We start from the raw sequence: 13,210 nt of genomic DNA, 5'->3' as shown, positions 1-13,210 counted from the left end.
AATCTGGCAAACAACCAGCCTAATTACCAAAAACATAGGGGATATGGCAGTGAATCTATCCACTAGTGTGACGTCATGGATCCTGCAGCATGGCCTATGAACAAGTAAGTGCTCATGAGAGCAACATCTTAAAAAAGTAAATTGTTTTGCAAGTGAAATGCCTGACATTCCTTGTACTCGGCTAAAACAAAAGTTGATGGTTTGGCTTGCTGACCACCCTTTTTACAGTTTGGATGAATTTTTTGCAGAACATAATTGTTATGGTAAAATTGTTATCTTGTTCTTACTTAGTCCCTAGTCAACTGTTACCTAGTCTTTCAATCACTTTGTTTAAGTACCTTACTTTTTGTTTCTGTATATAGTTCTGTTTTTTTCAAATGATTTTTAACTATTTATTTTCTTGTTGTCTTTGTTATATTTATTGAAGATTCCATGCTATACTATCTAGAATCTATGGCCCTTTTTGGCACCTTTTTTAATTAACGAGGTCTATTGTAACATCTATTATTTAAATACCAATAAAGATTTATGATTTATGATTCATCTTCACTGTGGAGAGCTTTTCCGAGATAGGGGAATCAATGATGGGGATCTAGCCCGATGGTTCGCTGGCAGGCCCATCGCAGTGAATGCTACCCATAAAATTAAGGGATATTGTGGGATCACCTCTTCAACATATTATCAGCAAGTTGACAATATAAACTACACGGATACGGTGGGATCAAAAAGAAATTCATCAAATGGTTTCAGTGTCACGACCCATTTACTGAAAATAGTTCGCTCATGTCAATCAGCTCAGCAGTTATCCCATATGATAGCATCAACGCGAGATATGTATAAAGCATAATGAAAAGGCACAGCTTGCAAGAAAATCGTAAATAGGCAAGCCTATAATGACTATAAACTGTGCAGAATAAAAGGAAGTGGTGACCTTAATTGCGAGCTGTGATGGCACCAACAAAGATTAAAGAAGAATTTGCCCCCTCAGTCAGCACGTGATATTCCACATTAAATCCAAGCCCTTATTTTTTAATCATACTTTGGATTAAAAATAGGTCCGCACCCACTAGCGCAGTTTGATGAAGAAAGCGTGATGTAGAAAAGTCGAAAATCTATTCATGTAGCCTAAAACTACTCATGCTGTTTACTCCAATCAATGTAGATCTCACTGTGTTCTGAAGGGTTACAACGCTTGGCGAAGTTGCAGACGCAGGTTGGCCCCATACATGGTTGGGAGCAGAAAATATCCAAATCAAGTGAGGGTTGGTCTCTTCTAGAAGACACTTTCAACTAATTCTGACATCGATTCTAACAAAAGGGGCTGCTCATCCACCAATCCTTTAGAGCTCATTTAAAAGTGTGCTTAATTCAGAGAGATAGGTATGGAAAATTAACGCTAATGGGTTAACTCCCATCACTACGGTTGATCCACCGGTTCGACAAGAACTTCTCAACTCCGTCTACCTATCTCGACTATCGTGTACATGTTAAAAAAGGTTTACATTATCTCGCTCCTTTTGAAATGCAGGGATATAATGCACTACTGTCTGAAAGACTTGCAAGGGGCACGATTATCTCAATTCTATATCTGACGAAAAAGATGGATGGTACCGAATGTCACCATTTGTGGCAAGACCAATAAGAGCAAAGAATGAATTCTTAAGATTCCAATGATGAGAAGTAGAAAAGTTATATGGTAAAGTCTACGAAAACTCCCAATCGTTTTTTTTATAGGCTAAATACATAGTAAAACTATGTACATCCGTCCCACTATCATATTTACCTTATTAAGCTAAAAATTACATTTTTGCTATATTTAATAAAATCTTTCTCGTTGTAATATCTTATTATATATTAGAATCGCTTAGCCTCATTTTGGAGTGTCCATAGATGGGATCGTATAAATGGGAGCTTAGGACGAATCCTAGAATTTTGTTAACCCCAGATAACAATATTAGATTTAAAATTACATAGGGGGTCTTGCTACCCTTCCCTTCACACATTCTTGGATAAACCTCTGGATGATAACCATGGAATAAACCACTATCTAGTAATTCATAATCATAATTCTACGCCGAATTTTGTGTTTTTCCAAACTAACTACAGGTGCATTTTTGTATAGCATGCGTCGTTTAGGAGTTGTAAGCCGAAAACTGGTCAAATAATCAACCTTTTGGCCATGTTGATGAAAATATCCCAACTTTGAAAAGCTACAGCGGCTAAACGGCTAAGCCGATTTCGTCGTATTTAACATCAATCGACGCGGAATTTAATGCACTAAAAGACACCTTTGAACAACATTTTCCTTAGGATTCGTTATTTAGGAGTTATAAGCGAAAAACTGAAAAAAGTGCAAAATTTTCATAGTTTTTCGACTCCCAAAACTTAAGCAGACGTCAGAATCCGTCGCAAACTCACAGGAGTCTTATTTGGGACCCCCAAAAGGTATTAAAATACTTTCCAGCTTTAGACGATTTTTTGGGGAGCATATGTCTAATTTGCCTGGGCTATTTCTAGTTTAACTGGTGAATTTGCAGACTAATGTTTATGCTTATAGGTTCAGTAGAATACTTTTCTATTAAAAATGCATAACTGATTTTAGGTTATGTTTGGTAAGGTAATTTTGGCTAGGATTGGTTAATTAAACAATAACTTTAACCATTCAGTTTATTAATCAACTAAAATAGTAAAAAATATTGAAGTATTACTAAATCATACTTACTTTATTTTTAAATATGTTTAAAAACTTAAACCAATTATTTATTAAATACGGGAATTCAGTAGTCAGTTAAAACCGTGTACAATTCAGATCAGCTAGTTTACATAAAGACAAAGTTTCTTGCAGTTTTAATGTGAAATTCATCTTGTAAACAAATGTTGTGTGACGAAATATGTTTTTATTCCATCATTGGATTTTTATAATCAAGTCTTTGCTTTAGAAGAATTACTTCAAATGGAATACACTGTATTTAATTGTATAACAACTTCAGGTGTAAACAAACCTTTAGGTATCAAATTCACAAGCTGCGTATATTTCCATTCCTTTTTCAAACGTTTTTATTAGCTCGCTTTCTTGTCCGGTACAAATTTTGCAATCAATTTTATACTAACTTCCCGATGAGCTAGAGACTTGAAACTTGAAACAGCTCACAAATGGATGGCAATGCAATATTATATAATTTAATTTTCATATTTCCCTTGGGCTACGCCCCATGGGCTTGGTTTTATTAGCTCGCTTTCCTACAAATTTTGATATCAATTTCAAACGAAGTTCCCGATGAGCTAGAGACTTGAAACTTGAAACAGCTCACAAATGGATGACATATCAAATTTTCATATTTCCCCTGGGCTACGCCCCATGGGCTTCCAAATTTCCATGTTTACCTTTTGAAAGAAATATATCAATTAATACAGTCAGTTGTTAATACTTAAATTTGACAGTTAGAAGAGGAGTGGTTAAGAGGTACCGGTTCTGCTCCCGAGATATTCTAAAAATATAAAAAAAGCATTTCAATGTGAAGATAAAACATCTGATTACAGATAATAATTTTTTGGTTATGTATTAACAGACCATATAAAATAGGTTTAACATATTCACACATTAAAGACTAAAAATTAAAAAATAATTTATAAATAAAAAACTTTTAAAACAAAACGTTTTTAAACTCGCTTAAAAGTAGAAAATAATTTATAAATATGTGTAAAGTATAAATACTTGTAAGATTTAAAACGAAAAACATGGGGTGCATGCAATTTATAACAATACATCAGTTCAATAGTTGAAGGTAAATCATCTATTGCATGCACCCCATGTTTTTCGTTTTAAATCTTACAAGTATTTATACTCTCCACATATTTATAAATTATTTTCTACTTTTTAGTGAGTTTAAAAACGTTTTGTTTTAAAAAGGTTTTTTATTTATAAATTATTCTATTATATTTCTAGTATTTATTACTACTTTAAAATGACTATAATCAAGATGGGTTTATTTAAATTACAAGTCAGCTACGGACTAATCTAATGTAGTTGTTTACAAAAACAATTATTATACAACGTTCAGATTAGTGATCGCAATTAATTCGATTAATCAGGTTGCAAATCAATTATAGAGGTTGGATGTTGTTGATTTTCCTTCAAGTGTTTGTTTTAAGTTATTAGTATTCACTAACTAATGCCACTTAGAACGTTTTCGATGTGAATAGGTTTGTTTATTGATTTCGAAACTTCACTCTAGTTGTAGCATTAATTTATCATATTAAAATATTATTTTTTTTTAGACTAAAGGTTGATACCAAACATAATCAATGTAATTTGAATTTTGATCCAAATCGATTTAAATTAAAAATGAAAAAAATAACACTTTCTATTTGTTTGTTTTCAAACTGTTTAGGCCTACTAACAAAACTTAGGTATACTGTATATTTAGGCAATCATGTTTCTTTAACACCTTTTTTGGCTCGTGTGCATCGCAGGGAAAATCTAAGCATACTGTTAGAAAGATATTTCCTGTGGATGTACAGAATATATTTATAAATTCGAATAGGCTCAAAAATAAGTTAAAAATTAAATTAAAATTTTAAAAAATAACACGGGCTTTATGGGTTGCCATGCTGGTGACGAAATAACAACAATATATAAACAGAAAATCAAAACAAATTGGAGAAATTACAGTCACATGTTTTATTTACAGTCTGGGGTGAAAATAGAGAAGCCTGTACATTACATATTTTTGGTCGAGTTTTCGACCACTTGAGGACCACTAGTCCATATATAAATAGGCAAGCATGTTTCTTTAACACCTTTTTTCACAGCTCGTGTGCATGGCAGGGATAATCTACTCATACAGTACTGTTAGAAATATATTTTCCTGTAGATGGGCAGAATCCCTTTATAAATTAAAATAAGCACAAAAAATTAATTAGAAATTTCAAAACACTAACATGGGCCTTATGGTTTGCCATGATGGTGACGAAAAAACAGAATTTCCCAATATGGCACATTAAAAAGTCCACACATTACACACGCGAGACTATTGTTGGGGCAACTGAAAGCAAATAATCGCCAAATTATCACCCATGCCAGAACATAATTACAAACTAACTACCTCAGAGAATCAACTGTTGTAGGAGATCCAGAAATGGCAATTTGCCTGGTATAAATTGAAATATTATAAAAACCAATGAAAAAAATTAGAAATTATCAAAATTGTATTAATAAAACTACAGGGTGTTTTTTTTTTTTTTTAACTTGCATCTTTATTTATGTAAAAACCGCAATAGATAGAAATATGCATTTTGCGGGAATCATCTATTGACGTAGGGGGCCCAATTGTTTTGAATTCAACGTTACATTCACATTCTCCCCCTTTCCCCCCTGCCCCCAACTTATCTATACTTATTAAATACGCAAGCAAGTTTTTTGTGACAATTACTCCTCCGAAACTACTGAACCGATTTACATGATTTTGGTGTCACTGGAAAGAGCGTAACGTGTAGTTGTGCAGGAAACTTTCTTTTTAGCTAAATAATTAAAGAATGAGGCCCTGGGGCCATTTAAAGTTTCATATTTCTTCATAAGATTAACATGGGGAACAAACATTGTTATGAAACTCCAGCTGTTGTCAGAAATGCTGTTCTGCTATTTAATTTAATTTGTTTACAAGGATAATTGTTTCTTGGTGCCATGTGGTTAATGAATTATACTTTAGCATATATATTTTAAATGCTATACACTATATAAAATGATAGTATTGTAATACATTGAGAGATCTTCATTTGAATAATCAATAAGCACGATTGAGCCTTTGCCTATATGTTTCCTATTAAGTGTGTTGTAACTGTTTCTTATAGTATATTATTGTATCTCAAAGTAAAACCGAATTATTCTTTTCTGTATTCTCACCCCGTAGCGAAGCACGGGTAGAGCAACTAGTTTTTTTTAAATAGCAAGTTACCGCTTGTGACATATCAAATGAAAGAGCATGAAAAAAAATGTTTGATGAAAAAAAATTAAATATCGGTTCATAAATTTGCGAGATATTTCCCCCCCCCCCCATTCCCCGGAATTTTATTTTTTTTAATAGTAAAGTACCCCTTGTGACATATCAAATGAAAGAGCATGAAAAAAGAAATTTTTTGGTGAAAAATAAATTAAAATCGGCTCATGAATTTGTGAGATAATCCCCCCCCCCTTTTCCCCTACCCATCAGTTGTTTTTTAATAGCAATGTAACCGCCCTTGTGACATATCAAATGAAAAATAAATTTCGCCAAAAATTTTCCTTTTTTATGCTCTTTCATTTGATATGTCACAAGGGGTACTTTACTATTTAAAAAAATAAAATTCCGGGGAATGGGGGGGGGAAATATCTTGCAAATTTATGAACCGATTTTTAATTTTTTTTCATCAAACATTTTCGTTTTTCATGCTCTTTCATTTGATATGTCACAAGCGGTAACTTGCTATTTAAAAAAAATAAGTTGGGGGCAGGGGGGGAAAGGGGGGAATGTGAATGTAACGTTGAATTCAAAACAATTGGGCCCCCTACGTCAATAGATGATTCCCGCAAACTGCATATTTCTATCTATTGCGGTTTTTACATAAATAAAGATGCAAGTTTAAAAAAAAAAAACACCCTGTATATGTACGCAAGTGCAAAATTGTTTGAGTTCTTCTTGTAATAAAAATAGGAAACTGAAATCGATCACCGTTTTTTACAAACATAGGAAACTTAGATAGATATAAATTATAAACACTATATAACCTTTGCCTCAAAGTGACCATTCATTGTTAAGAGTTCTACTATAGACTAACCAACACTTGTAGAATTCTTATCATCCCATTATAAATTTTGAAGCTTGTTTTACGTGTCTAGTTCATGTACGGTGACACTGGGCGCTAGTGTCTATGAAATGTTGTTTCTATTATTTTAGGGTTCATTTCTTGTATTGAAATTATTATACATAATACCCATGATAATGTTGCAGCACCATGTATTCCAATCTTTCAGTATAGTTAAAATACCCTAACAATAATCAACATGTTTTATTCATACAAGCGTATTCCTAGAAGACTTGGTCAGAAGTTAAACTGTTATGAATAAAACACGGCTGACCATCCTTCTTTTATGTATTCCTCGGAGGTTTGCATTGCATTGCGGACAGGATAAAGTTTGTAATTTATTTATTGTTTGGAACAGAAGGGCTGGATTGCATTTCTGTGGTGGTCTTGTTATTGTTTCCAAAGTATTCCAACTTTACATGTATTATGATTCTGCAACCGTTAGATCTTGTTACTCATAAGGTTTTGTTGTAGATTTCTTTGCATTACCAACATTTGATTTCTCAATTTCAAACATACAGTTCTACCATACGATACTAAATTAGTAGCCTACCTTTTAAAAATAATACTCTAAAAACAAATACTGTTAAAAACCTCTGAGGTCAAAAGCCTATACTTTACTGCTTAAAGTTAGTTCTAAAAAAAGGGTACTGTCATTTAGTTCTGTATTGAAATCTTGTAAAATTACAAAATGCTTGTATAAATTTTCCTCATGATATGATTTGTATAATATAAGGGATGTCAGTAAAATAAGCTTTCAAAGAGCTCCTGTCACAATAACGGGAAAAGAAGCTAGTTCAAATATGACACCAGCAACGTGTTATCCTCTTTTACTACTACTATTTTAACTGCCCTCCCCTGGCCCAACCACATTGGTCTCACCTTCACCAATAAAAAGGTCAGTAAGATTTATGCTACTGTCAAGAAGCATGATTAAATTTTGTAGGAATGGATCTTTGGGTTCCAACATTAGAGAACAAACAACTTTGGTGTAGAATTTATATATTAATAATATATTTGTTCATATAAATACATGCATGTGATCCTGTAGTATAGGTAATTGTAAAACTGTAAATGCAATAGTACGAATGGAAGCAAGTTTCAACTGATGCAGAGGAAATCAGTTTTGTCAACCACTCATCCTTTACTCATTTCCATTCATAATTGGATTAAATTACCTACTTATTTATTGCCATTTCATTGAAAAGTATAAAGTATTTTATAATGAATTAAGGAATATTACAATTCCATCATTACCAGTTCCAAAAATGGGATTTTACAGTGAAATGCTCAAGTTTCTTCTGGACATTTGAGACAGGAACATTTGGAGTAAGTGCTAGAAAACCACTTCCATTACAAGTTATGAACTAATTTTCAGGAAACAAAAATATGGGTACTCACATACAGAATATATCATCATACATAAATAAAATAAAAACTATTACATCACCCGAAGTGGACAAATGGAAAACTTATTGAGAGCGAGGAAATTGGAGCAATTAGAATGCTTAAATTGGAGCAAGGGAAAATCAGATGTTCGCTTTTCATAAGCTAAATTAGAGCTTGGAAAACAATTAATGTGGTCAAAAAATTAATTGTTGGGAAACAATTAAGAGCTGTTAACAATCTTTGTTAACAGTTGTTATTGAAAATGGCTACTTTCTGTTTGGAGTAATGAACAACTGTAATAATTTACAACTAAAAATTTAAATACAATTCAAAAGCTGTTCACAATTATGATCCCAGCTTCGTTCCTTTCTCAAAAAAGCAAACACAATTACAGCGACCAAATATCTACAGCAAAGAATATTGTGTTATGACAAAAGCCCTGAGTTTGACAACTAGATTGGAAATTCAAGATTAAAAACTTCTTTGTACCTTTGAGTGTGGGGTTACTGAACAAGTTTATACAGAGTTGTTATGAATATCAGAACCCCAAAGGACACAAACGGACAAGGTACAGCAAAGTATGGTTGAATACGACACAACAGAAGTAGAAAATGTGTTCATATGTGGTTGCTTTTGGAGATACTTCTACAATTCCCAAACCGTATCAAACACATAGGAAAAGTACGTATCAAAAGATGTATCAGTTTCTCTCTTCTCTTGTCAGTATAAAGGAGAAAAACTAATAATAAATTTATACCATCCTATCTGGCTTTACCTTTGGATGTTCAGAATACATCCAAATATTTATGAACCTTTCTATTTTCACCAAAACAAATAGTTTCCCATAACACCTAATATGCTTAGAAACTGAAGGAATAATGCTAACTGAATCTGAAACTAATCTAAATAGAGTAAAATTTTCATTATTATAAGTATTACTATACTCAGTATATCCTTCCCAAATATGAGTGAAGGATGAGTATAGAATGTTGTGAGATGATCTGTAGCTTTGTAACTAAGATCAGCTGTTTCATCAACCAAAGCCCAATGATCAGGGACAGCTGGATCCCGTTTAGAACCATCAAAAAGCTACTTTTCTCAGAATCGGCAACCATTTAATTGGTAGGCGAGCACTATAGCCCTTCAGCTACTTAACAAGTAATTGTTTTATCAAATCACAAATTGTAAATAAAAACTTTATTCAACATTGCATTAAGTAAATCTTTTAATGTCATAAAATATGTTTGAAGCACAGGTTAACTACTAAATTACTATCATTGTTATGCAATGAAGCGTGATTTGGGTGATTTGGCTGTGACCATCGTTGATTTACAGCAGCAATATCACAATCAACTTTTATTTGACTAAAAAATTGAAACTTTATTAGAAGTATTCCATTTTTCATCAAATGATAATAACTGTTTAATAAGTTTGTATTAGAACTGGAGGAGTTCCCATTCGGAAAAATAAACTGAGCTGTAATAAAAGTCAAAGATACAAACTTGCACAAGATATGTGAAATACGAGTAAGAACAATATTGACGGGCATGGGTGAACATACTAGTCTGGTTAGTTAAACACACTAGCGTTCGTTTTTAATTGGGACACATGAAGTTTTTTTGGAAACATACGAAGTTTTCAATTTTATGGTTTTGACCCCAACGACTTTTTATAGCACATTGCCACATTGTGGTTTTCTTAAAAAGTAAAATAAGTAACAGTCATTATAAATAAATTTTTAAACCGACAAAAAAGAAGGTTAAGTTACCAATGTTTTTGTTAGGAAGCGGTTGTTTCCCAAAGCCGACTTAAATCCTAAATCCGTAGGCTTTATATACCAGACAGACTCTGTTTCTTGAGGGGAAAAACAAATTTCCAAACATTGTTTTGTAGGCTAATTCAAAAGCCTAAATCGCTTATTCAAAACTTAACTTAAAAGTTTAATGTTTTGTAATTATATTTACAAATTTGCAATATTGACTTGCATTTCCACCCAAAAGAATGGGTTATTTGTTCTAGATTGTGACAGTTCAAACTGAATCAATTACAGGGCCTGCGAGAGCGATCCCGGGCCTCTATTTTCCTGATTTAGCCACCTCCGTGCCGTTTTGTTACACAAATAACAATACATATCTAAACTGCTTGATAGTTTGATTAATTCTCAATCTAATAAATTAATTAATTAATTATCTTGAATTAAACCACTCAGTCAACAATTACTTAGTGAACTGAAAAACCATATTAAAATGTTCGTCTTTTTAAAAAAAACAGAATGAAATGAAAAATGAAAAACCCTTTATTTTGTCAGGCTAAGTTAGGGCCACATGGCCCTTCCTTACACTTAACCTCTGTCATTCATAAATATATAGAAATAATAATACAATGGGATTACAATTAAAAATAAACATATAAAACAATTTAAGTACATTTCTAAAAAAAAATTTAAAAAACATGCAAATTTAACAAAAAGCCTTTAGCAGATTACATGTACAGAAAATATTTTACATTTGACTGGGCCCTTAAGATTATAATTTAGTTTGAATCGCCATCCAAGCTAAGGATATCTCTTTTATTGTTCAAAAATATTCCAGATCGAATGTTGTCTTTTGTCAAATCTCGTTTAACTGTCAAAACTGACATGTTTCATCAATACCAACTTCAAAACAGCTTTGAAGTATATTGCGATACTTTTGAAACGGGAGATCAACTGCAGAATAGTAATAGCTTAGTTTTCTGTCAAATACAGGAAAGACGTTTTATTGTTTATGTCAACGTGCCTTGTATTGATGATCAGATCAATTGATTCCTTTTGTTTGAAAAACTAAATTTAAAAACATTAAATAAATTCTGGCATTGGGGCGTAGTTATTTAAAAATCCATTCTTTAAACATTTGGTCTAAATAGATTGACGTACAATCTCCAATACAGTTAACTAATAAGTTCAGTTTGCGATTAAAAATTTAAATGGAAAACTGTTTATACTGTTTTACAAATAAAATATCTTTGTTCCTGTCCTACCTAAGGGAATCAAGTAGTCAATTAAAACTTAATATAATTCAGGACAGCAAACATTATATTAGTATATCATTTGCCTTTTTAACAATGTTTACTAAAGAGCAATTTAGAGGAAGTCAGACAAAACTTCTGCGATAGAGCATAAAAAAATAAGATTTTAAAATACAACATAAATGCATCTATAAATGTTTAAACTTTAAAAGAATTATGTTCACAGCAATTCAGTCATTGAATAACTTTTCAATACAAATGTTGTTTCCATCAAAACAAACTTGACAAATCTTTGCAAAACAGCTTGCCTCAGTTTGAATTAGGGAAGGAAACTTTTTCAATACGAGTGAAAGTGTACAGTGGCCAAACAAGTTAACAAGTTGTTGTCGGAATTGAGCTTACTTAAACCTTCCAGCCAGATCCAGCTGCGACCCAGGGACTGTCACTTTCCTAAATCTTACTGGACTTTTTAATTTGGAATCTAACACTTGCAACAAAGTTACCATTTATTTATTGAATCAAAATGTCATGAAGACTTTTATTTAACATAGTGGGTTCTGGGTCGATTACTTCATAGTATCCACCAATCAAATCTATATATATAATACGTGAAGCCGTTTTTTGTTAACGCAACTCCTCCCTTATTTGTGGACCGATTTCAACGTTTGAGGTGTCAAAAGATTCGTCTCAATATGTAGTTTTGCAATAAGGTTTTAGAACTTTAAAATTCCTGCTCTTAAGGGCGATAGACCCTCTCAAAGGTCAGGTTTTCCCCATAAGAAATACATAGAACAAATTTAAAAACAAAAAACTTTGTTGGAAGAACAGAAAATGCCTCAAGTTCAAAGAAGAAATATTGAACACGGGAGGAGGACACAATTAATTAAATAATAAGATATCTTGTGCGTATGAGGAGAGTAGAAAAAGAGAGGCCTGATCTAACACTACCCATCCAGATACACATTCACTTGGTAAGATGAATAAAAATTGCCAGTTCTGCTATGCAAATTTGGAAGTGGAAAAATATACGAAGCTCATAGTGTTGTCACGGTGGTAAAGTAAACTTGCCTAATGTAAGATCAAATGAATGTATGCAAGAAATGTTTACTTCAGACAGAATTTGTATTACACGCTCTTCTTTAATTGAGAAAAAACGTAAATTATGGATCGTTTACTACTAACTTAAGTTAACTTATGTTATGTTACCAGTTCTTTGGACAAACTTATACAACGTTTTTTGACTGAATTCACCAACACAGTCCAGACATTTCAAGTAAAAAATAAGAAGTTTCAAAAACTCATTTGCTTTTGAAAGTTTTAGTGGCAATATTAGACCATAAGTTACATAAGTGAAGGAATTAGTGTTTATGTATCGAACGATCGAGTAGTTACGGTGAAGTTTATATTTATGATTCAGGAGAGGCAAATAATATATGCTGTTCAAAAAGAGAAAATTAAAATTGCTATCCAAATATTATAGCTACAAGAGTTATCCAACATATTTCGACAAATGTATACATACTTTCAAAACTTACTAAGAGAATGTATACATACTTTCTCTTAATAGGACAGGTATTAAGAGAAACTGCACTGAACAACGTGAGAACGTTCTGATGCAGGGCATATACCGTGACTGACAGAAAACACGTTAAAATACGTTCTCTAACTTTCAATGGTGTTGCTGCCTTAGCCTATTCAAAGCAGATTATAGCTGTCCAGTTGGTAACCCAGAGTTTGTGGGTAAAAAATGGAGCACATGAAATGGTTGATATCACCCAACTTTTCAGGTTACTCTACGGAGAAAATTCATTTGATCAGGGGGATGTCTCAAATCAAAGAAATAAAATGACCCAACTTAAATTACTTAAGACAGGTTATCAGTAAGGTAACAGTGTTCTTCAATATCCACCAGTATCCACCAATCAAATAATACTTTAATAGTTTAAATTATCCTTACAATTAAATTGATTAAAAG

The sequence above is a fragment of the Macrosteles quadrilineatus genome, unplaced genomic scaffold (assembly GCF_028750875.1).
Source record: "Macrosteles quadrilineatus isolate MER2022 unplaced genomic scaffold, UCM_ALF_1.0 Scaffold_4__1_contigs__length_99947679, whole genome shotgun sequence".
NCBI lineage: Eukaryota > Metazoa > Arthropoda > Insecta > Hemiptera > Cicadellidae > Macrosteles > Macrosteles quadrilineatus.
Note: the sequence above shows the minus strand (reverse complement) of the source record.